Raw genomic sequence first — 22,647 nt, forward strand, 5'->3', positions numbered from 1 at the left:
GTTTGTGAAAACAGCTGGCTAAACAAGGCAGAAAATCACTCACGGCTTAAAAAGTTTGCCTCAACATACTTAAAATGAATTGTTTGGACATGCCCTTGATTTCTCTTAGAAAATCACATTGCAGAGAAGGTAAATGTGCCTGAGAAGGCATTATTTTCTTTTATGCACACGTTTGCAAACAAAATCCTAGAACTGCAGTCCTTGAAGGGATAAGGGAGCAGGAACTGAAGCAGCAATGAAAATGGAATCTTAGGGCATGGTAGAAATGGAGGAGATGCTCGATGAGCAAACAGGATGAAAGACAGTTACAGGAACAATCACATACACTAAGATGGTTCAGTAGATTATCCAAGGTATGTATACTAACTGGGAGAAGAATTCCTTGAGAGTAGCCATGCTGAGAAGGACTGGTGGATGAAAAACTTAACATGAGCCAGAAGTGTGTGTTTGCAATCTGGAATGTCAATGGTATCCTGGGTGCCATTAGAAGAAGGGTGGCCAGCAGGGACTGCGAGGTGATTGTCCCTCTCTTCTTTGCCCTTGTGAGGCCCCATCTGGAGTACTGCATCCAAGTCTGGAGCTCCCCACTCAGGAAAGATGTGGAGATTTTGGAGAGGGTCCAGAGGAGGGCCATGATGATGATCCAAGGGCTGGAGCACCTCCTCTATGAAGACAGGCTGAAGGAACTGGCCTTGCTCAGCCTGGAAAAGAGAAGGATGTGGAGAGACCTCATTGCAGCCTTCCAATATTTAAAGACAGTTTATGAACATGAAGAAAATAAACTTTTAATGCAGACAGACAGTGATAGGACAAGGGAGGATGTTTTTATACTAATGGAGGGGATATTTAGATTAGATGTCAGGAGGATGTTTTTTACTGAGAGAGTGGTGAGGCGCTGGAACAGGTTGCCCAGAGGGGTTGTGGATGCCCCATCCCTGGAGGTGTTCAAAGCCACGTTGAATGGGCCCTGGGCAGTCTGATCTAGTACTTGATCTAGCAGCTGACAAACCTGCCTGTGGCAGGAGGATTGGAACATTATAATCCTTGAGGTCCCTTCCAACCCAAGCCATTCTATGGTGGGATGATATGGGGTCTGGCTTCATCCCGGGACTGGAGGCCTGCCTGCCTCCCAGTGTGGATCTCTGGACACAGTTGTGTGGATAACTTTGTAAACATAACTGCTGAACTTAAAGTTGGTGGAGGCATGGTTTGCTTGGCCATTGGCTCTTTTTATTCTATGTTGTGTTGGCCTCTAGTTTGTTTTCACTTGAGGCTCAGTGAGCAGTTGAGATGTCACTTATCCTCCCACTCTAACTAAATGCCTGTGGAGGGCCACAGAATGCTTTCAGCTTTCTTTTTCCTCCTTACCGAGAAAGAATTTGTGCTGAGAACAGTGTGCTGCACATGTTTAATTATTAACTAAAAAGTTCAAGATAAGCTCAATAGCAGTGAAGACCAGGTAGTTATCGGAAAGTAATTTCTTGAGATTAAAATTCTTTAGCTGCATACTGTGAGGTGTTCTTAAAAGGACAAGAGTATAAGAAAACTATAGAAAATATCCATTTCCAAAGTATCTGGAAAAGGAGCAAAGTCTTCAAACAGGTAAGGATAAACTTACTAATGTTTGAAAGTGAAGATATCTCTGTACTTTCACCAAGTAATCCAATCTGCTAAACCTGCATAATCTGTTAAGTATTAAGCTTGTGAATATTTACAAATCCAACATATTATACTAAAGTTCTTTCTGTTTTGACATCTTTTTAAGACAATTTTGTTGAAATCATTGAGAGCTCATAAAGTATTTTAGAATAAAAATTTTGAGTTTAAAATTTTTAAGAGAATCATTTTTACCTGCTTCTAAACATGGGCTTGAAGGCAGTGCTTGTGAGGTGAAGCATTCTGATGGGACATCAATATCTTTGCGTGCTGGCTTACTGGACAAAAAAAGGACAATCCCAGTTGATAAGAGAATTCTATTAACCAGTTGAAATTTCATTGGAAAAGATCTCATTTGTTAGAAAACTCAGTTCTTCATTTCCTATAGCTTGGTTTCATTGTAAATGTGTGAGATTGGGCTTCTCTTCCTATTGGGTTCATTTTATGGAGCAGGCAGTGGAGTTATCTCCATAAAATTGCTCAGGTTGGAAAAGACCTTAAAAATCATGAAGTCCAACTGCAACCTAATCATACTACCCTACTTTAACAGCCCTCTGCTAAGTCATATTCCTGAGCACCAACTTCACACGAATTTTAAACACATCCACGGATGGCACCTCCCTGGGGAGCCTATTCCAGTGCTTAACAACCCTTTCTGTAAAGAAGTTTTTCCTGATATCCAACCTAAACCTCTCCTAGCACAACTTGAGGCCATTTCCCCTCATCCTGTCACCTGTGTCCAGTGAGAAGAAACCAGCCCTGCTCTCGCTGCAATCACCTTCCATGTAACAGAAGATCAAGGTCTCCCCTCAGCCTCCCCTTCCCCAGACTAAACAGCCCCAGTTCCTTCAGTCTCTCCTTGTTGGGCACATTCTCTGAGCCCCTCACAAACCTTATTGTCCTTTGGACCTGTTCCAGCACCTCAGTGTCCCTTCTGTACTGAGGTGCCCAAAACTGAACACAGTACTCGAGATGAGGCCTCACTAGTGCCGAGTACAGGGGCAGGATTACTTCCTTTGTGCTGCTCATTACACCATTCCTGATAGAAGCCAGGATGCCATTGGTCTCATATAATGACACTGCACGTTATGTGTGGTAAAATGTAGAATAGCTTCAACACAAAAGTTACTTGAACTGTGGGTTTCAGAGAGGAAGAAGATAATGGAATAAGAACTACAGTTCAGAGACATGGCTGGAAAAGGAAAGGGGAATAAAATATTTCTGTCAATGTCAAAAAAAGGGAACAACAACACATACCCCAATGAAAACTTGATTAAAAGTTTTCAAAAAAAATACTGATATATGATGAAAGGTTTTTTCAGAAGAGCATGCTGAATGTCTGCCATACAAAGTGTGTATCTCCCACCACTAGTGTGAATGAAAAGCAAAACAAGGAAACTGGAATATCTGCAGTGAAAATAGGAGTTTTACCGAGCTCAGGGTGGTGAACTGTGATAGTCAGCTTCCCTCTTTACCAGTCACCTGGCTTCTGCCACTGAGAAGGGTGTAAGAGCAGAAGATGTGGGGAGAGAACTGAAGGCACAGTAGTAGCAAGAAGCTGGAACGCTTATGACCTTAGGAGAGGACTATTGGTAGCCTGTCAGTATTTCAAGTCAACCACATCAGATAAAGTTTTTGACATCCTTATGTTTCAGAAAATTCTTTTTATTTTATTCCAAATACCTGTCTGTTTGCTAGGGTAGTGTCAAGCACTGATGTGAGTAATACTGTTGTGCAGGCTGAAGTAATTCAACCTCTTAAAATGCGCAGAAGGATGCTGCATAAGGAAACGAATGATCTCATATGGTGGATCGGGGATGTAAAGTAACCAACTAAATTCAGTGGAGAAACTATCCTAGAAAAAGACTGCTGCATCATTAACAATAGTAATGCACTGGAACATATTGATCAGGAAAGCTATAAATTCGGTGTCAGAGTACTGCTACTACAAGGTTGCTAATAATTCCTGCCTGCATTTTACCCTCAAAGTTGTCCTCCGAACAAAGTGTTTAGTTTAAATGAAAAAAAAAATCACAGTGTTTAAACTTTCTTTTCTCTGACACATGGCAGAGTGAGTGCACATACAGATATATGAAATAACACAAATATTCCCATAGGACATGGCAAGCATCATTATTATGACCAGTGTCGCCTTTGTTTCGGCAACCCTGATTGAAGTCTCCCTGTGAAAGTGTTCCGACAGCCCCGGCCAGTTTCACACGCTTTTCATGACACCAATATGGCGCGTTAATTGCAAGGAGCACAACCTTCTTAAAACTTTCCCCATGCCTTAGGGCTACTACCTGACCAATGGACATGTGGCATGTCTTGTTTCTACCTTATTTGGTTTATCCTGTTCTTCTCTCTTATCTTCAAGTCATTTGTTGCCATGGTTTCCCAGGGGCCAAGGGGCCCCTGTCGACCCTGGTGACTGCCACAGCCCATTCAGTTAACTACATTTCCCCCTCCCTAAGCACAGGCCAATCTACTATAACCTGAGAGGACCCTAATCGCGTACACCCCGAAATCCCCGCTTTACGCCTATACATGCCATTGTCCTCTCAGTTCAGTGTTGCCTTGTTATATTGTAATGCGCCGAATAATCCTACCCTAATAACCCTATGACCTATTAATATAAAAAAATCCTAATGTCTTAAGCGTGAGTTCTACATAAAGCTATATATTGCATACTTAGACGATATTGATTCGTTCGTCATGGCATTTGCCATATGAGTCATTCGTCATACATTATACTTATCTATGTAATATACCTATATATCTACATACCTAATATAATATGACTATAAGCGTAAAGCATATTAATGTTAGACCTAATACAACTATAACTGAATACAGAATAGAGTTAAACATGGTTAAACATCCATTACAATACGTATACGAACCCGGTTACAATCTTTCGAGAAGCTTATGGTATTCCAAACATTGATTGCTTAAACGTTATTGCAGACAGTTGATGAAGCAAGGTACACAAGTTAGACGCAGGCTTTACACCACTGAGCAGGGGGAGGTCCTATCCTGTCACATCCCGAGTCCTCGCCTTCTTCGCCTGCCACAAAATCTCTCCCATGCTCAGTGAAACCTTGCTCTGTTATATTGCAAAGCGCCTGATAGTTCTACCCTAACAGCCTAGCAGCCTACTAGCCTTAAGATGAGTCTTATAAGAGGCGATGTAGTGTATCCTTAGATAATGCTGAATCGTGTCGGGACACTTGCCTCAGCAAGTGCCACATCTTAATATATATTATAACTATCCGTACTAAGCATAATAATGTTAAACCTAACACAACTACAACCGGATGCAGTACAGAGTTAAATATTCCTGTTGCTGCGGGGGACCATCCAAAAAGAACTTCCCACCAGTGGTGTTCTCCGTCCTTCTTTACTCTCTCTAGGACACGATGTATCTCTTCTGTGTCGTGGTGAATGGTGATCAAGGTTTTCTGTCCATTGTCTCTGACGCGTTTCAGCGATTGGTGCAGGTCATCATGTTGCAAAAGCTTCCTTACCAAGTTCCTTCCTTGGTAAGCCAAAGCGAGATTCATCCCACTTGGAGTAGGTGATAGGTCTTTAATCACCACGTAATTATCCTGCAAAAACTGATGTGATGTCGCCGACACTTAATAATTAAAGCCACATCCTACAATACTGGTAAGGTTATAGACAGAGAGATTAGAGATTAGAGTGATTGCTGGTAGATCTAGTGGCACTATCTATGCCCAATATATACCAACATTGTCTCACGTACCTGTTGGAGTGTACCTCAAAAATAACAAACATTTGTTCAGTATCAAGGCAGATGTCTCAAGCATTGAGAGCATGGCTCTCACAAACCAACCGTATGGAATTACTTGTTCTCCAGGCCTCAATCTGGCCACCTGTCCATGAAGGGAACCCATTCTGATGCCCACAGTGCATACTGCACTGGCTTAAGCACCATGCACATCAGATTTGTTACATGCTGAAAGAGAAGGCCTAATGCTGTCAGGACTTCTAATGCATTTAAAGCGAGGAGTGATTTCAATCCCTGTTTCTCTGCACAATCTATCAGGTGTGTGATGCCTTTCGGATCAAGGGGTACCCTTTCTGGGTCTCTGTTATCATTCTCTACCATCAGGACGGTCTCTAGTGCTCTTCCTTCCTTTAACAGGCTAGATCTAATCTTCCCACAATCTGTTAGTGCATCTCTCTTAACTTCCAAATACGAATTCACCTCTCTCCTTTCGCTATCCTTTTCAGTCACAGCTGGAAGCTGCGGGCTCCGCACCGCTCCCACTGTGCCCATCTCCCTTTGATCATGCACTGATTGTTGTAGAGGCTTCTGATTGGCTGCATGCGCACTCAATCTTGTAAAAGGACGTGTGGGTCGAGTCAATGGGTCTGAACACTGTGGCAAAGAGTGAGTCCGGAGACTATCGTTTCTTTCTCCGGCGGGTGCAGCCTGAGCAGAGGGTGCCGGCCGGACGCCACCTACACCTTCAGGTGCAGTCAGGGTGGACAGTGCTGGCCGGACATTATCATCCGAGCACCTGTAACTTACATCGCTTCCCTTTCTCTCTGCTGTTTTTTCTTCTACCGCAACCTTAACTTTTGACCAATCCGTACCCAAACCATGCCCGCAGTTCCCACCCCCCTGGGTGTTACTGCATTCCACCTCCTGAGAAGAGACAGCAAGTGTCCCATCCCAGCTTTCTTGTCCCCCTGCCCCCGCAGGGGGCAGATTACACAGAGACAGCGGTTGTTGTGGATACAGCGGAGGGGTTTCAACGACCTTGGATTCCTGCACTTTAGCCGTTTTGCAAGACAAAAGCGCAGACAGTTGAACGCCTTCTTCTACTTGTTTATGCGAAGCTGAAGCGGAGGGGGGAGTGAAGTGGGATGCCGAAGGTGCAGACGAGATGTTAGTCGCTATAGCTGAGGGCATATTTACGGTGTTCTCTTCCTCAAGGGACCTGCAAGAAAGTACGCTCCCCGCACACGTAAGCATGATCCTGCCCAAGGGGCGCTCTCCCATTCCCATGGTTAACGCCACTGTGGGCGAGCGGCTCACTGAGGTACGGGACCCTGACCTTGGGTAGGCAGAGCCGCATTGTCTGGCCCATTTGGTGTTCCGGGGGAGGGGTCCTGGGCCTAAGGCACCCTCCGATCCTCGTTTCCCTGCGGCACTATGACAAACTTCCGACATTGGCGCGCGGTGTGCCCTGGTCTCCCGCAGGCTTGGCAAGTCTGGTCTGGCCCTGCTTCCCCTTTCTGTCTCCCAGGGGCTTGGCACTGGGCTCTGAAGTGACCAAACTGTCCACACTTAAAACACGGTCCCCTACTCTGATCCTCCCTCATGGCAATCGCTGCTACTAACGCTGCTGCTAATCCCTCATTGGTGAGAGGCGTTCTCTGTTTCTCCAGTACATACCTAATGATATCTCCCGGAGTACTGAGGTCGTCGGGAGCGGCTCGAATAAGATCCTTAACATTTTTGTGTGATTTCTGTTTAAGACAATCCATGATTACTGCATTATGGGCAATCTTTGGCAGATCTGAGCCTTCTACTGTCCGAATCAATCGACTGGCAAAATCTGAGAATGACTCAGATGGACCTTGGGCTATCTCTGCCCAGGGAGCAGAAGGTTCAGCTGTCCTGGAGAACCTTCTGAAGGCTGTCAGAGCTGCTTCTGTGGACGCCATCAGCTCTCCTGGGCGAAGGTGTCTGAACTGGCCCTCAGGGGACCCTATCATCCCTTCCCCATACCCTAACAACCGTATCAGATTAGTTACCTCTCCCAGTTCCCTAGCATTTGCTGGGTGTTGTGGGTTACATGTCGCTGCTGCAACTACAGCCCTGAGCTGTGCCAACCACTCTTCCTTCCATAACATATACTGCGCTGGCTCAAGTATCACCTGCATGAGACCCTCTATATCGTATGGAAGCAAAGGCCCCGGCGCCATAATTGCCTCCAGTGCAAAAAGTGTAGCAGGCGATCGTAAACCCTTCTTCCCTATTGTCTCAGCAAGGCGAGTTACTACCTTTGGATCTAAAGGAACCCAAACAGGTCCCTGCTCCCTGATCTCTACAGGGAATGCCTTATAATCATCCAAGAGCTCCGCTGCTCTCATCTCCTCCCTTACCCGGCCCCAATCGATAAATAAGGCCCCTTTCCCCAAGTTAGCTGGGACCCTGGCCGTTTGGGAGGGCGGAAAGGGTGGCGGGGGCAGAGCCGCAACCATCAATCGCTCGGCCCCTGAGGGTGGAGCCGCAGCCAGCAATCCCTCGGCCCCTGCCCCTACCCCTACCTGTGTAGGATCCTCCCCCTGACGAAAACCATGCAAAGAGGTGTACTGGAGAGGATACGGGGGCGGAGCCGTCGGCGATGATGGCGACTCTTCCTCCTTCTTTTCGGATGTTGATGTTTCTGGCATGGTCGGTGCCTCCGGTGCCATCTTGTCTTGGGGCAGATCCTTGAAGGGGTCAGAGTCTCCCGGCCGTGGTGACCCCCCCCCCGCCCGGATCCAAACCCAACAGATCTCTGGCAAGGTTTTTGGCAGTCTTTTCTTCCCTCGCTGCCTTCAAAGCACCCCGAATCGGACCCCAAAATTTAAGCACCGACGCCCCTTGGGACGACATAGCTCTCTGAGCAAGTGCTAATGTCAAAGAGTCCCACTTGCTGGAGTCATAAATCTCATAAGGAAAAGAGAGAAGTCCCTCCTTTTCAAGAAAAGAAAGAACGGTAGCCACCTCCTTCTTAGAAGGGGCGGTTTTCCCGCAGTACGTTTTACAGGCTTGATATAATACCTTAATGACGGATTCCATCGTCGTCCAGGGAATTCAGACCCTCCACGACCTTCCACCAGCTACCGTGGTGGGATAACTTCGCAGCGCTGCTTTTAGCCCCAGGGATCAGCCCCTCCGGCTCTTCCGCCGCCTTACCACGGCAGGCTCCTGCGTCCGTCCCGCAGCCGGCTGTCACACTTCCACAGATTAGGCTTCCTCACACGGGGCACCATTTGTCGCCTTTGTTTCGGCGACCCTGATTGAAGTCTCCCTGTGAAAGTGTTCCGACAGCCCCGGCCAGTTTCACACGCTTTTCATGACACCAATATGGCGAGCGGTAAAATGGCGTTACTTTCCCCATGCCTTAGGGCTACTACCTGACCAATGGACATGTGGCATGTCTTGTTTCTACCTTATTTGGTTTATCCTGTTCTTCTCTCTTATCTTCAAGTCATTTGTTGCCATGGTTTCCCAGGGGCCAAGGGGCCCCTGTCGACCCTGGTGACTGCCACACCCATTCAGTTAACTACAGACCAGTCATGTGTAAAAGTGATCGGAAATTTCAGAAATACCATATGTGGCACTTTCTGCTTTTAGAAGCAATCCAAGTGCAGAGAATTAGAAACACTCTAGCTACTCCTAGAACCTACTGTCTGTGCTTCCAGGTGATTAACACATATTAGGATGGGCTGAAAGCAGCCAAAGAAGGTGGCCGGCATACACCTTTTCCCTTCATCCCGTATCATAAAGGAACTGGTCTTTGCAATGTGGCGCATACCGACCTCTTCTCTACTATTCTATACCATTTTAAAGGGAGAGAGAATAAATGCAAAGGATTTAGGAAGAGATGGCATTTCTATAATGGCGTCCTGTGGGTGCATTATCTCACACGTTCTTTGTATCTCACTCTGATTTGTACATTTCTTTGTGCAATTTTTAAAAAGTTGGACAGTTTTCCCTGAAGAAATACATCTGCCTTCCAGCAGTTTCAAATTGCTCATGCTATGTTTGATATCCTTATGTATCTGCAACCCCATCAGAATCTTGCTGAGTTTTTGACTGCTGTGCTTCCTGTGGTAATTACTTATTTTTTCTGCAGTTTTAACCACACATCATGAGAAAAACTGTTTCCTTCTATTTTTAATCTGCTATCTCTTAATTGCACTGAGCAGTCCCTCTTGAGCTTTTGAAATTCGAAAAACATAAGCTCTTTATATTTTCCTTGTAGTTTTTCCTTCCTTCTACTTTCCTTGTCTTAATCCTGTTGTTCCAGGCCTGCACATACGAATTCTCCCCCGAGCAGAGGACTGCCTTTGAGGAGAAGTCCCTCCTTAAACTTCAGGAGAGCCATGATGAAAGTGAAAATCATAGAATCATAGCAGTTGGAAAAGACCTCTAAGATCACCTAGTCCAGTCATCAACCTATCACCACCATGCGCACTAACCATGTCCCTCAGGGTCACACCTACCCTTCTATTGAGTATCTCTGGGGATGGTGACTCCACCACCTCCGTGGGCAGCCTGTTCCAATGCCTAACCACTCTTGCTGAGAATTAATTTTTCTTAGTAACCTGAACCTCCCTGGAACAACTTAAGGGAAAAACCTCTCACTAGTAACCTGGAAGAAGAGGTTACTCCTCCTCCTTTCAGGGAGCTATAGAGTGTTTCCCCTGAGCCTCCTTTTCTTCAAAATAAACAATCCCAGTTCTCTCAGCCGCTCCTGGTAAGACTTGAGTTCCAGACCGCTCATCAGCTTCGTTGCCCTTCTCTGGAGAGAACCAGAGAACTCAGAGAACTCTGAGGCCACTCCAGGGCCTCAATGTCTTTCTTGTAGTGAGGGGCCCAAAACTGCAACCAGTACTCGAGGTGCGACTTCAACAGGGCTGAGAACAGAGGGATGATCACTTCCCTGGCCATGCTGAATACACTACCTCTGATACTATCCAGGATGCCATTGGCCTTCTTGGCCACCTGGGCATGCTGCTGGCTCATTTTCAGCTGGCTGTCAATTAATACCTCCATTCTGAGAACATACTGAATATGAACATACTAGAATCATTCCAGTAATAGATCAAAAGCTACTAGAATGTTTCTTGTATAATTCACCAACTTGTTTTTACTGGATACTGAGCTCTTACTGTTCTTGATCATACTGCCAATCAAATGGAAGTTTTCATTAAATGGTGCCACCAAGATTGCTTAGGCTGAGTCCATTATTTTGACCCTGAAGATTTTTCTTCCATGCTTCCTCTGTATGCTTTGTTACTTCAGAAGTAATTTTACTGAGCTTTCTGAAACTGTACTGGCCATTCAATATGTGACATTCCTAGCAGTCCTCCATGGTTCCTGTGCTGCATCTTTAATAGAAAAAACAGAAAGAGCTGGATGTTATGTCCTTTCACTACAAGCTTTTGTATGTTTAGTAAAAGATATTTACTAAGAACTACAAAGATAATGTGGCTTTCATGTATTCTAGGGAGCAGAAGTACCTGACCTCCTTGGCCAGGACCATGATTGAAATGGAAAATGCAAGGAGTGGGCTAGGAGAAATACAACCTGGTACTGTAGTGACAGATCAGAGACAGGAGGTGATAAGTAAGCCTGGAGAGAGAACTTGTGGGTATTTTTCCCTGTGGTTATTAACATCTACTTAAGGTGCTCCATAAAATGGTAATATTTTCTGCCCAAACATCACGGACCAATTAGTTTTACAGAATTTGCAAAGGAAGTGCAAGCACTCTGTGAACAAAATGATGGATCTCTGGACAAAAAAAAGAAGACTAGAGAACATTTTTTGAAAAGTAGAAACTAGAAAGCTGTTAGCACTGTCTTTCTGTTAAATGTGAAAAGCGTGCTAATTATGGCCTGAATTTGGTTTTAGAAACCTCTTATCAGTAGGTTTCCTAAATAATGTATAATGAAAGTTTAATGTTACAGTATAGACTCAGAGGAGGCCTTTTAGAGGATTTTAGAGATACAGCTTGGAAATCTGCACCACTCTATTCGATGCTGTTCAGTATTAAGAACCAAACATAAATTAGGGTATGAGTCAAACTTGATTATACATGTAGATATAGAATTATCATTCCCAGAAATTTAAATCCTCAAATCAAGTAATTTTTTAATTTTCACTCATTCCTCTTAATAAACCTATTCAATCAATTGATTCAGACTAACCAATTAAGTCACGAAAGCATTTGGAAAGCTCTGTAAACACCAACAAGGGAAGTGTAGCTTTATGGAAAGCGTATGCTCAAACAGAAGGCATTTCACATCAGCACCAACGAGACATCGGATTGTTGTTAACCCTCTCTGGGCTGGAACATGGACACAAGGCACAGTGCAGTGCCAACTCAAGTTACAGCAAATAAGTTTATGGATTTTGATACTGGATAAACATAGTCCTGTGAAAGGCAAAAAAAAATACGCAGCTGTGCTTTCTGTCTTCGTAAAGGAGTCTGAGAATAGGCTTCAACACTGTAAAAAAAACCCATCAATTTTTTGGCATATTTGCCATTCCATTTTCAGTTGATATAAATACATTGCCTGCAAATTTTTAAATGCAATATATAGAGCTGCAATCCAAAATCGGATTATGCCTCTTTACCATACTTGTTTAAGCCTTCTCTTACCAGAGAGAAATATCCCTCACTGCACAGCCATGCCTTATCTATGTCACAGCTGTTGGCAGTACATACAATTATGAACAACTGTTTTCAAGGGTGAAGCACAGGAAGAGTTTTTTCATCAAACAGTTCTGAGGAACACCTTGAGAGTTCACTGAGAATGGCAAGCACTGCCATCAAACCTACCTGGTGCATTATTTCATAAAAACAAGGTCACATCTCCTACTTGTTTTATGGTTTTATTGCTTTCTTTTCCATATGTTTTAATTTAAAAAAAATAAAAATCAAAATAAATTTTGTTATTTATACACATTAACTATATTATATATTTTATGAGTGCTGCTCCAAAAGCAATACTTTTTGTTTTATGATGTTGGCCCATAACATCAGCGATGGATATTGGTAGTGTGGCAATAGAGGCTGCACCTTATCACTGGAATCCTATTACGTGTTGTTGCTGTATGACAAATGAGAGCACAGGGACAGTGTGACAGAATGGCGTTTGACATGAAACTACAGGTGAAGCACAGATGTGCCACTAAATTCCTCCATATGAAAAAATTGCACCCATTGACATTCATCGATGCGTGCTAAATAATTGTGGAGGTGAAACAGCAGATGTGAGAACAGTGAGGCTGCAGGTGATGTGTTTCAGCAGTGGAAACAGCAACAGTGGGTCACCTCCACTGGTGCAGACTGTTGTAAGTGTGGAATGCAGGCTCTTGTTCATCCCTGGCAAAAATGCATAGCTACTGCTTGTGACTGTGTTGAAAAAGAATGAAAGAATGTTTCGTAGCTGAGAATTTCCTCTATAAATAATATTATTGTACTCTTTGTATTGGCTGTAGTTCCCATGGAAATATTTAGGAGGCACTACTTTCAAAGCAGCAGTCACAGATGTGGCCCTAGACAATTCATCTTCACTCAGCATGGCCAAGGCAAGCCAAAAGGCTGGACACCCATGAGATAGCAGAAGGGCTCTGCAGTGATCCTGAGTTTTGCTGCTGCCCTGGAGCCTGAGCCAGAAGGAAAGCAGCCAGCTCTAACTGGATGAACACATAGATCCTAACTGGATGAATATATCCTCTTGTTTTTCTTTCTTTCATTTTTTTAGTGTTTTAATCATTTTTCTTGTAGCATGTTCTTCTCTTCCTTCAGTATTCTTTTTCCTCCAAGGAAATTTATATTTAATGTTGGCATCTGTTCCCAGAATCTTTCTTTTTATCACAACATACTAGAATTTATTTAATTATTTAGTAACACCTTCCTTGTCATGTTTGCTGAGGATAATGACATGCAACCATACAGCCTTTATTCAGGTGGGTATGTCAAAACATGTTTATAGACATTAAGTTCCTTTTACAAGATCTTTCCAGTCTCTCAGAAGTCCTTTATGCGCTAGTTGCTAACAAGGCAGGTACCTCATGCTCTTGTCTTCTGATTTCTGTTGCCTTGCACATGCCAAAAATATTTTCTGGCTAGGAAGGCTCATCTTCCCCTCACATGCCTACCTTGCCAGGTTTTAAATTGGCCCATATTCAAACATTATCTTTAGATACCTGGCAAAGAGGTACATATATGCCAATTACTGATGTCCACAGCTGGGTAGGTGCCTTACTGTGCTAGGTTACTGAACGTAATGAGTAAATTAAGAAAATAAACCCCACCATCTTACAAAAGTGATTTGTGCTAATGGCAGTTAAGATACAAAATAAAATACATTATTATGATGGTATGCAAGAATAAAAATTCTCTGTAGCTGCAGGAGCAGCAGAATTAATTACAAGACTCATCTCAAGATTACCTGCCCAGGGCACACAATGTCTATGTGAATCCATGCTCTGGTTTGCTCTTACATCTGCTTCCACAAATTTCTTTTAAAGTTTACTGATGAGTATTTCAATTTTTCATCCCAACGAGTATGCTCCTGGCTTTGGTTGAGTTCTTTTCTAGCACTGTCCAGCCAGCTTGGTGTGACTTTGAGAGTTACAAAGAAAATTACATTTTCTTTCTTTCTACATACTTTCTTTCTACACAGCTATGCAAATGGAATTTAATTAATAAATATAAAGCCTGATTATATGATTGTAGAGGTTAATAACTGCCCATTTTTTTGTAATTGAATTTTTTCAAGGACATGACAATGAGAAACAAATATATTTTTACTCATTTAATCATCCTTTTTTTAAAAAAAAAAACAAAACTCTTTTTTTTACATTACAATAATACACTAATTAAAAGTTGGTCTGCTCAGCCCACTAATTACTTAAGTATGTGTTAGTCCTGAAGTAACTTGAAGATTGAGTAGAGAAACAATCATTTGCTATTATTGTGGCTTCCTTGCATTTCCCTCAAGGTAAGCGTTAGAAACATAGAACCATAGGATGGTTTGGTTTGGAAAGGACCTTAAAGCCCACCCATTCCCAACGCCATGCCATGGGCAGGGCTGCCCCAGGCCCAATCCAACCTGTCTTTGAGTGCCTCCAGGGATGGGGCACCACAGCTCCTCTGTGCAGCTGTGCCAGGGCCTCTCTGCCCTCTGAGTGAAGAACTGCCTCCAAACATCTAACCTAGATCTCCTCTTCTAGTTTAAAACCATTCCTCCTAGTCCTGTCACTCTCTACCTGTGTAAAAACTCATTTTCCCTCCTGCTTATAAACTTTAAGTAGGCTGCAATGAGCATTCTCCTGAGCATTCTCCAGGCTGAACAAGCCCAAAGCCCAGCTCCTTCAGCCTTTCTTCATATGAGAGGAGTTTCAGCCCTCCGGTCACCATCATAATAAGTAACAACAGTTAAAAAAGACTCAGTCTTTTTTTCTGCATTTTTTTTCCTTATTGCAATGTTTCCTTTGGATAACATTTTTTTAATTTTTTCAAGAGCAGATTTCTTACCCATTTTCATACATTTTTAAAAAAATGCATTGTACCACGCTGGAACAACAGTTTTGAATGGAATATGCCTTATGGGTAGTTATTTTAAGGACTCATTAATTTGGGAGAAATATCACAGTCAATGATAGGAGTTGGATATTAAGGGTGTGGCAGAAAGGGAAGCCAGTTTTATTAAGCTTATAAGGTAAGAAACTGTATTACAGATCAGTAAGTGCTATTTGCAGGCACCTTCTTTCCCACCTGTTCTTTTCTTCCCAGTTGTACAGCATTAAAAAACTGGTTTCAGTTATCTCAATTAAGCTAGAAAATTAACTCTCTGATACTTCATTGTTCTCAAAACTCAAACAAATTTTAACATTCAGCAAGTCTGTGCTGGGCCTATTGGCTTGTTTGTACTGCATTACTGGGAAAAATAGATTCACACACTTTGATTTATCTTCCTTGTTCTTGGCACAAAGTTTAGCCTCCACTTCTCATTAAATATATATATATGTCTATATATATGATGGAGGCTATTTGCTACAGATTGTTCTTCCATGTTTATTTTTAGTGCACATATTTGGTGGATAAAATGCAAAAAAAAAAAAAAAAAGTTAATCAGTATTCTGAGGAGTTGAGCGTCATTAAGAATATTATGTCTAACATAGCTGAGATTGCCACCAAGTACTGATTTCTCACCAGATTGTCTTTCAGAGAACTATGGAGAAAGTCAGACTGGTGTAAGCTCAGGTTGTTTCTCAATTAGTACCGTCGATGGCAGCACACAAAGGATCCAAATCCGTGCTTCTGATCAGAGACTAACTTTGCCAGAGTGTGAGTGGGCAGGTGCTGCCACTTTAACCTGACCCAGATTGAAACCACCTGGATTCTAGCTGGAATTGGAGCCAAATGTGAAAAGAAAGAAATATAAGCTAAAAAGAGAGCCCTTTCCAGCAAAACACTTTATGGAGGCTGCTCCTAAGGGCTTACCAGAATTGTGCAACTTAGGGCGAAGACTTGCTTCTGTAGTTGAAAACAAGAACTTGATCCATCTCTGGGCGAAAAGGTAATGAATGAATAGGACAATCCTTCTTGTTTAACTGCCTGCCTCCTCCAGTCACATGTAAATCCTGCTTAAATAATCGCAGGTGTTCAATATAGCAGTATTGTAAAGAGAGCAGATGGCCATGGCAGGTAGTTCTGACTGGGGATGTGGCTAGCTGTGCTGCGGTGAAGCTACCTACAACCCCTTAAGCTGCTATCTTCTCTGGCTGTCTGTTTTGCCTCCCAGCTAGAGATGATTGCCCTTCTTACAGAGCTGGCAAGATAACGTGTGAATATTTGGAGACTCTGATGGAAAGCCTCATATTTTACTCTAAATGCAACCCCCCTAAGCAAAAATCACGCATCATAATCAAGCAGTTGAGACATGTACATGTTTTACTGCCACCTCTGAAAAAGAGACCATAAACCATCACAGAAGGTACTGAATGTTACTTTCTCATTGCTTCAGGTCTGAACCTGCCCAAGACTAGAGATCTGTGGCTGTGAAGGATTCAGCAGTCCAGAGCCACGAGTCTGTTATGTGTGAAGTAATTTGTCTTTTTTGGAGAAAGTTTAAATCCATGCACTTCGTCACTTTAATTTTTGTGTATGCGTTAAGCATAAATCCTTAATAATAAGTTGGCAATCCTTAATAAACAAGTTGGCATTGGTCTTCTCTAGAAGACCAATGTTCTTGTTGGCATAGGGCTGAGGTGGAGTCAGACACCTTTGCAACAAAGTTGTCAGGGAAGAAGGGCAAGGAACACCAGTGTGGTCCCTTGCCATGGTACTTGCTGTAATTTCAGGTACATGAGACTCCAATGTTGTTCTTGTCCTACAAGGAATGACTGGTGACTTATACTTAAAGGCTCTTCCAGCATTATTGAAAGCAGTGCATGGTGGTGTGTAGTTCTTATGACAATGCATTAATCACAGGCTGTGACAAAATGCCTTTTGGACCAAGCATCATTCAAGGCCAGGTTAGAAGGGGCCCTGTACAGCCTGGCAACCCTGCCAATGTGAGGGAGATGGAACTGGGTAGTCTTTAAGGTTCTTTCCAACCCAAGCTGTTCTGTGTTTCGCTGTGATCTTTGATATCTTTATATGATCAGAACAAATCATAGAATCATAGAATCACCAAGGTTGGAAAAGACCTAAAAGATCATCCAGTCCAACCGTTCACCTATTCCCAATAGCTCCCACTAAACCATGTCTCTCAACACAACATCCAGCCTTTCCTTGAACACCCCCAGGGTCGGTGACTCCACCACCTCCCTGGCAGTCCATTCCAGTGCCTGGCCACCCTTTCTGAAAAGTAATACTTCCTCATGTCCAGCCTGAATCTCCCCTGCCGTAGCTTGAAGCCATTCCCCCTGGTCCTATCACTAATGACACGAGAGAAGAGGCCGACCCCCAGCTCACTACAACCTCCCTTCAGGAAGTTATAGAGAGCAATGAGGTCTCCCCTGAGCCTCCTCTTCTCCAGGCTGAACATTCCCAGCTCCTTCAGCCTCTCCTCATATGGCCTGTGTTCCAGACCCCTCACCAGCTTTGTTGCCCTCCTTTGAACACGTTCCAGGGCCTCAATATCTTTCTTGCAGTGAGGGGCCCCAAACTGGACACAGTACTCGAGGTGCGGCCTCACAAGTGCTGAATATAGGGGAACTGTACTGCCTACATAAGAGCAAACTGCCTACATAAGAACAAACTGCCTACATAAGAGCAAGCACAGCATTATATTCCCTTTGTGTCTCAAGCCATTTTGATCCTCATGCCTCATCTAGTTCCATCTTCAGTGGACTATTTAGTTCATAAACTTGTTGCTATAACAAGCTTTTCTGACCTGAGGTCTTACTAGGCTCACAGTGCTTTAGGAAGTTCTTTCTGTTATCGTTGTATAGTTGGATAAGTGCCCCAGCAGTGCCTGCATCCCTAGGTTAAACACATCCCAGCTCATGGCACAAGCTATTCCTATCTTTGTACTGGAAGAACATGTACGCTGTGATTGCAGCCTGTGACTCTTCACAGCCTGTCAGCTTTCCTATTGACACTTCTTCAGTTTGTGACATCCTCTCTCTTTTCTTTAGGCTTGCTTCCATAAGACTAAAATGCTTAGATTGCCTTGAGCCAGAAAGTGTATATTAAATCCTCTAATGCTATGCATTTGAGTCTGTGTCCACATTCAGTGTTCACTTCGTTACCAGTTCCTTTTTATCCATCTTTGGTTTACCTTCACACGTTCACACAATAATACAGAACTGAATAGGGAAAAGCAAGTCACATGAAATAGTCATAAAAGATAAGACCCTTTCCCAGTTTGTCAGTTCTGTCTGAGATTTATCTCCTGGCTAATCTGTTGCAAAGTCTACTTATGTTCTGCTGGAGATTTAGTTTTTATCCTCGTACAGTGCAAGTAATCCATCTATTTGTGTCTGAAAGCTTTATTTAATTTACTCTCTTCCAAAGGAAGTTGATCCACTGTTTTTGTTGTTGGTTTTTTTTTTTCCCAAAAAAATTTAGTTGCACATTTCTGCTAAAATATTCACTTGTTTCATCTTTGTGACTCATGCAAGCTTCGACCTTGTTTATGGAATATATAAGGACATATGGTAGATATGAGTGATTCTTAACTTTTCTTTCTTTCCTTTTCCTTGTTGTAGATAATTTTCATTACCAGTATTATGGAAGAGGGGCCACTATCTGGCCAAAAAAGCTAAATAATCACAGGGTTCTGCTACTGTTTCCTTCTGATGAAGCAATAGGAAAGCAGGAAAAAAGGCCTGCAGCCTCCAGGTATCATCTTCAATCTATAGATCTGCTGTAAATCAAGCACTCCATTTGACACCAAATGGAGAAAACAAGAAAAAGCTTAATGATAATATATAATTCCTTCAAGTTATTTATTTTCTCAGTATCTGAGACATTGGTGATACCTGTGCCAATTTGAAGTCATTCACATCATAGCTCAGAACAGGTTTGTTCAAATAATATTAGACTTGGTCATCTACAGCACAAACACATTGTGCCCAAACGTAGTCACACCAGGGGGATAACATGAAATGTACTGTGCCATTAATCACAAGTGAGGGCAAAACAAAGCTGTGAGTAACCTAATTATAGCTGGACTGAAGGGGTAAGAAAATCGCCTTTCAATTTTTAAGCTGCATTATGTAGCAATGGAAGAGATGAAAAATATCGGGAAATGGGTACAAGCTGTTTAGCTGCCACAGCTTTGATGCATGCCCAGTTCTCACAGACTGGCACATGGGACTGCAAAGTGACTGATAACACATTGTCTGTATCCTCTTCTGTACAGAGCTGGAGCCTCCTGTTCAAACACGTTATCTTTCCCCGTCGTTTGCAAACCAAAGAGTTCAGCAAAGATGTTAAAATGGTGTTGAGTTGGTACTGTCATTACATGGCCAAGTGTCAGTATATGTCATCAGGGTGACAAATTTCTATGTGAAAAAAACATGTTGGAGCAGCCCATATCCTGTTAGCTCTTCTGAGTAACATGATCTGTTTGTTGCTCATCGACAGATCTTGGCCTTTCAGGCTCATCTCACACGTGGATATCTCGAATTTTTAATCACTTTTGCAGTGCAGGGAAGTTCTCTTTTCTCCACGTTTCAGCAGTAAGAGAAGCTCTCTTTTATCAAGGCAGAGCAACACAAAGGTGTGGAACAAATGTGCAGGGCCGCAGCATTCACCTGCTGTGCTGGACCTACACGGCAAGGATGCTGCAGGGGCGGCCCCTGCTCGCAGAGCCTGGCGCTGCCCCGTGTCAGAGCAGAGCAGCTCCGGCTGCTCCTCGCGGGACCCATCATTGCCACAGCTGTGCCTTGAGCGATATTTGTGTGTGCCTCGGAGAGAAAGGAGCTAAGGAAAGGAAACGCGGTGGATGTGGCTTGAAGGAGGCACAGCCCGCCGATACCCCCGCAGGAGCGGCTCGGGGCCGGAGCTGCAGCCCGTGGGAAGCACAGGCAGAGCAGTTCGGGACAGGGCTTAGTAGGAGGGAGCCCCGTGGAGATGGGGCACAGAGAGGCCAGGGAGGAGCGGCAGAGACTGAGCATTGTGGACTGATCGCTCCCTGGAGTCCCTGTTCCCCTGCACTGCGCTGTTGAAGGAAAGTAGAAGAAAGTGGGTAGGGAGGAACTTCGTTTGCTTTTAGTTCTCATTGCTCCAGTCTGTTAGCAGTAGGCAGTAAATTACATTAGTCTCCCTACGCTGTTTTGCCCATGACAGCAAATAACCGGTGGTCTCCCCGTCCTTATCTCAACCATTGTGTTTTCTCCCTCTTCTTTTGAGGAAATGAGAGAGCAGTGCGGTGGAGCTCAGCTATCAGTATGAAATGCTCTTGGTTTTGCCCGTTAAAGAAAAATTCTGTATTTGTGTATTACCGAGAGTTGATAAGGAGAATTAGGAAAAGTAGTATTAACCAGAAGAGTTATTAAACTTACAGAGAGAAACTTGGGAAATACCTTTTAGAAGGTCATTTATTTTCCTTTTTTCACCTTCTCTGCTGTATCTCTCACATTGTATGTCCTGTTTCTTCCTGAGGAATTAAATAAATATATTTTTCTTAGAAAATTTAAGTATTCTGTGGTCACAGGAACTTTTAAGGCAAATAACAGTTACAGCAGAAAGGTAAAAACACATCAGATTACTCTGAGGTGTTGGTTCAGCAAAATGGCTGGGAGCAGTGTTAATGGTAGGTTTACTTTTTTAATGTCCTTTGGAATTTATTTACTTTTACAAGCCATTTAGATGATGCATCAAAACTAATGTCAGTTATCTTTGTGCTTAGTGGACACAGCTTGTTTCTGCTTCCCTTAGATTTGTACAATGTATTTTGAATTTTCAGTCTTTTCACCTGAACACAGGAGAAAGGAAAACAATAATAGAGAATATCTCCAAAGCACTTGTATTTTGGTGAGTTTCACATTTGTCCAGGCCATAACCCTACTCACTCAGGAGTCGGTTTGCAGTGGAAAATACAGAGCCAGCTGCAAGTGACAGTGAGATTTCTCGATGCTTGCAAGGTGATGTGCTGATCCTACAGCAGGCACAAGCCAAGAATTGAAAGTGCAGGACTGATCACAGAGAATGTCAGGCTCAAGCACGATGAATCCTTCAAGCCCATCCACAGATTTTAGGTTATGCTTTTTATTCTGATCAGGCCCTTTCAGAATGGTCAGTGGTTATAATTGGGCTTGTATCACTACAACTGCAAACACAGCCACAAGTGTTTTGAAATACTACACAGTCAAGAAATAACATTTTCTTCCTTTGCAAAAAACTTGGCTGTAATGTTGGTGTGGGAGCAGTGGCAGTCCTGGAGCTCCTGCAGCCGTACCTGGCTATAAGCTGTTTAAGGCTGTGAGTTGCTGGTAATGCCTTTTTAAAACAATCAGGCAGCTATCTGGAGTCATCTAAAAAAAGAGAGCTCCTCGTAAAATTTCCCTTTGAGAACAGAGAAAAACTTGAAAATACAACTATAGCTTTTAAGTAGACAGAAGAGAGAAACTGGGAGAAGTTAGATGGGGCATATCGGAGGATTATTGTGACACTGTTAATCGGATATGTTTACCAGTTCAGTGTTGCAGAGAGCTGAGTGGTATTTCAAGCCCACCTGTGCTTTCCTCTCTAAAAGAGCTTTTCATAGGGGTGCTCAGTGCACTGCTTCTACAGCAGCAGCCACAGGAGAGGTACCACGTAGTGCATGAGGCAGATGAGGAGCGTGTGTGGTCAGACACTTGCAGAGGGAAACACAGACGGGTTCACTCAGCAGTTACAGTAGGTAATGGCTGCTTCTCCTGAGATCCTCTGCTCTTTGGGCAGCTTTTCTCTCTGTATTTTGGAGGAGGTGTGAGAGGAGGGGAGGGATGCTGCTGCTGAATGTTGAATGCAAAGCACTTGGCTGTGATAGGCTGAAGGGACGAGGGATACTCTGCCTATATATACTGGCAGCTGCATCCTCTGTGCTCTACAGCTGTCACAGAGGAGCAAAGAGAGGCAGTGAGAGACAGAGGGGAACGAAAGACCTCACCAGCTCCTTGTAAGTATTATTATTTGTCCTTCAAGCTTTATTCAGTTCAAGTAAGTATGTTTGGATTAGTGTAAGAATTCGTTACTTGGAGCTGAAGCTCAGTTAATAAACAGCCAGACTATGTTATGTTAGGAATAAGCTGGGATGTCCAGAAAAGTGCTCCCTTTTAATCTAAGTTTGCAGAATGTAGTGTGCACCTCTTTATTTATGTGTTCTCACATGCTTTGTATTATCTACAAAATTTCGTGTATATTTATGCAGAATCCTGTACAACCAAAAGTTTACAGCTTATTTTTCCAAGTGCACCAGTTCTGAATAACCATGCAGACCATGAGAAATTCTCTGCCAAATAGTTTGCATAATAACATTTTCAAGATACATCCAGCACATGACTTACTAGGGTGAGGTTTTCCTCAGAAGTAATCCTTCCCTGTAATAAAAACTCAAAAGGGAAAATTAACAAGTGGCAGACTGTGCCAGTGAGAGCGCTGAGTAAAAACAGCAAATTCTGATTGGGAAATGAAATTACTAAGTGAATGTGGGGCCTGTAACATATATACCTATCTCTGGCCTTATGCAAAGGCAGGACTACAGAGCATACTCAGATCCTTTCTACT

The 22,647-nt window shown here is 43.2% G+C and overlaps 1 protein-coding gene across 4 annotated transcripts in view; it reads left to right on the forward strand.

Annotated features, from left to right (window-relative positions):
• Positions 1 to 1,419: 1,419 nt before the first annotated feature.
• DDC (dopa decarboxylase) overlaps positions 1,420 to 22,647 on the forward strand; it is a 75,725-nt gene continuing 54,497 nt past the window's right edge. For 2 of the 4 annotated variants that reach the window (XM_042835737.1, XM_042835745.1), the window contains exon 1: positions 1,422 to 1,602. The gene's annotated coding sequence lies outside the window, so the exon portion shown is untranslated. Of the gene's footprint in view, positions 1,603 to 6,566; positions 6,654 to 22,647 lie in introns of those variants that run through there. The other 2 variants (XM_042835758.1, XM_042835752.1) reach the window with 2 other exon arrangements.

The sequence above is a fragment of the Centrocercus urophasianus genome, unplaced genomic scaffold (assembly GCF_019232065.1).
Source record: "Centrocercus urophasianus isolate 14NV4802_14NV808 unplaced genomic scaffold, USGS_Curo_1.0 seq_11, whole genome shotgun sequence".
Classification (NCBI taxonomy): Eukaryota; Metazoa; Chordata; class Aves; order Galliformes; family Phasianidae; genus Centrocercus; species Centrocercus urophasianus.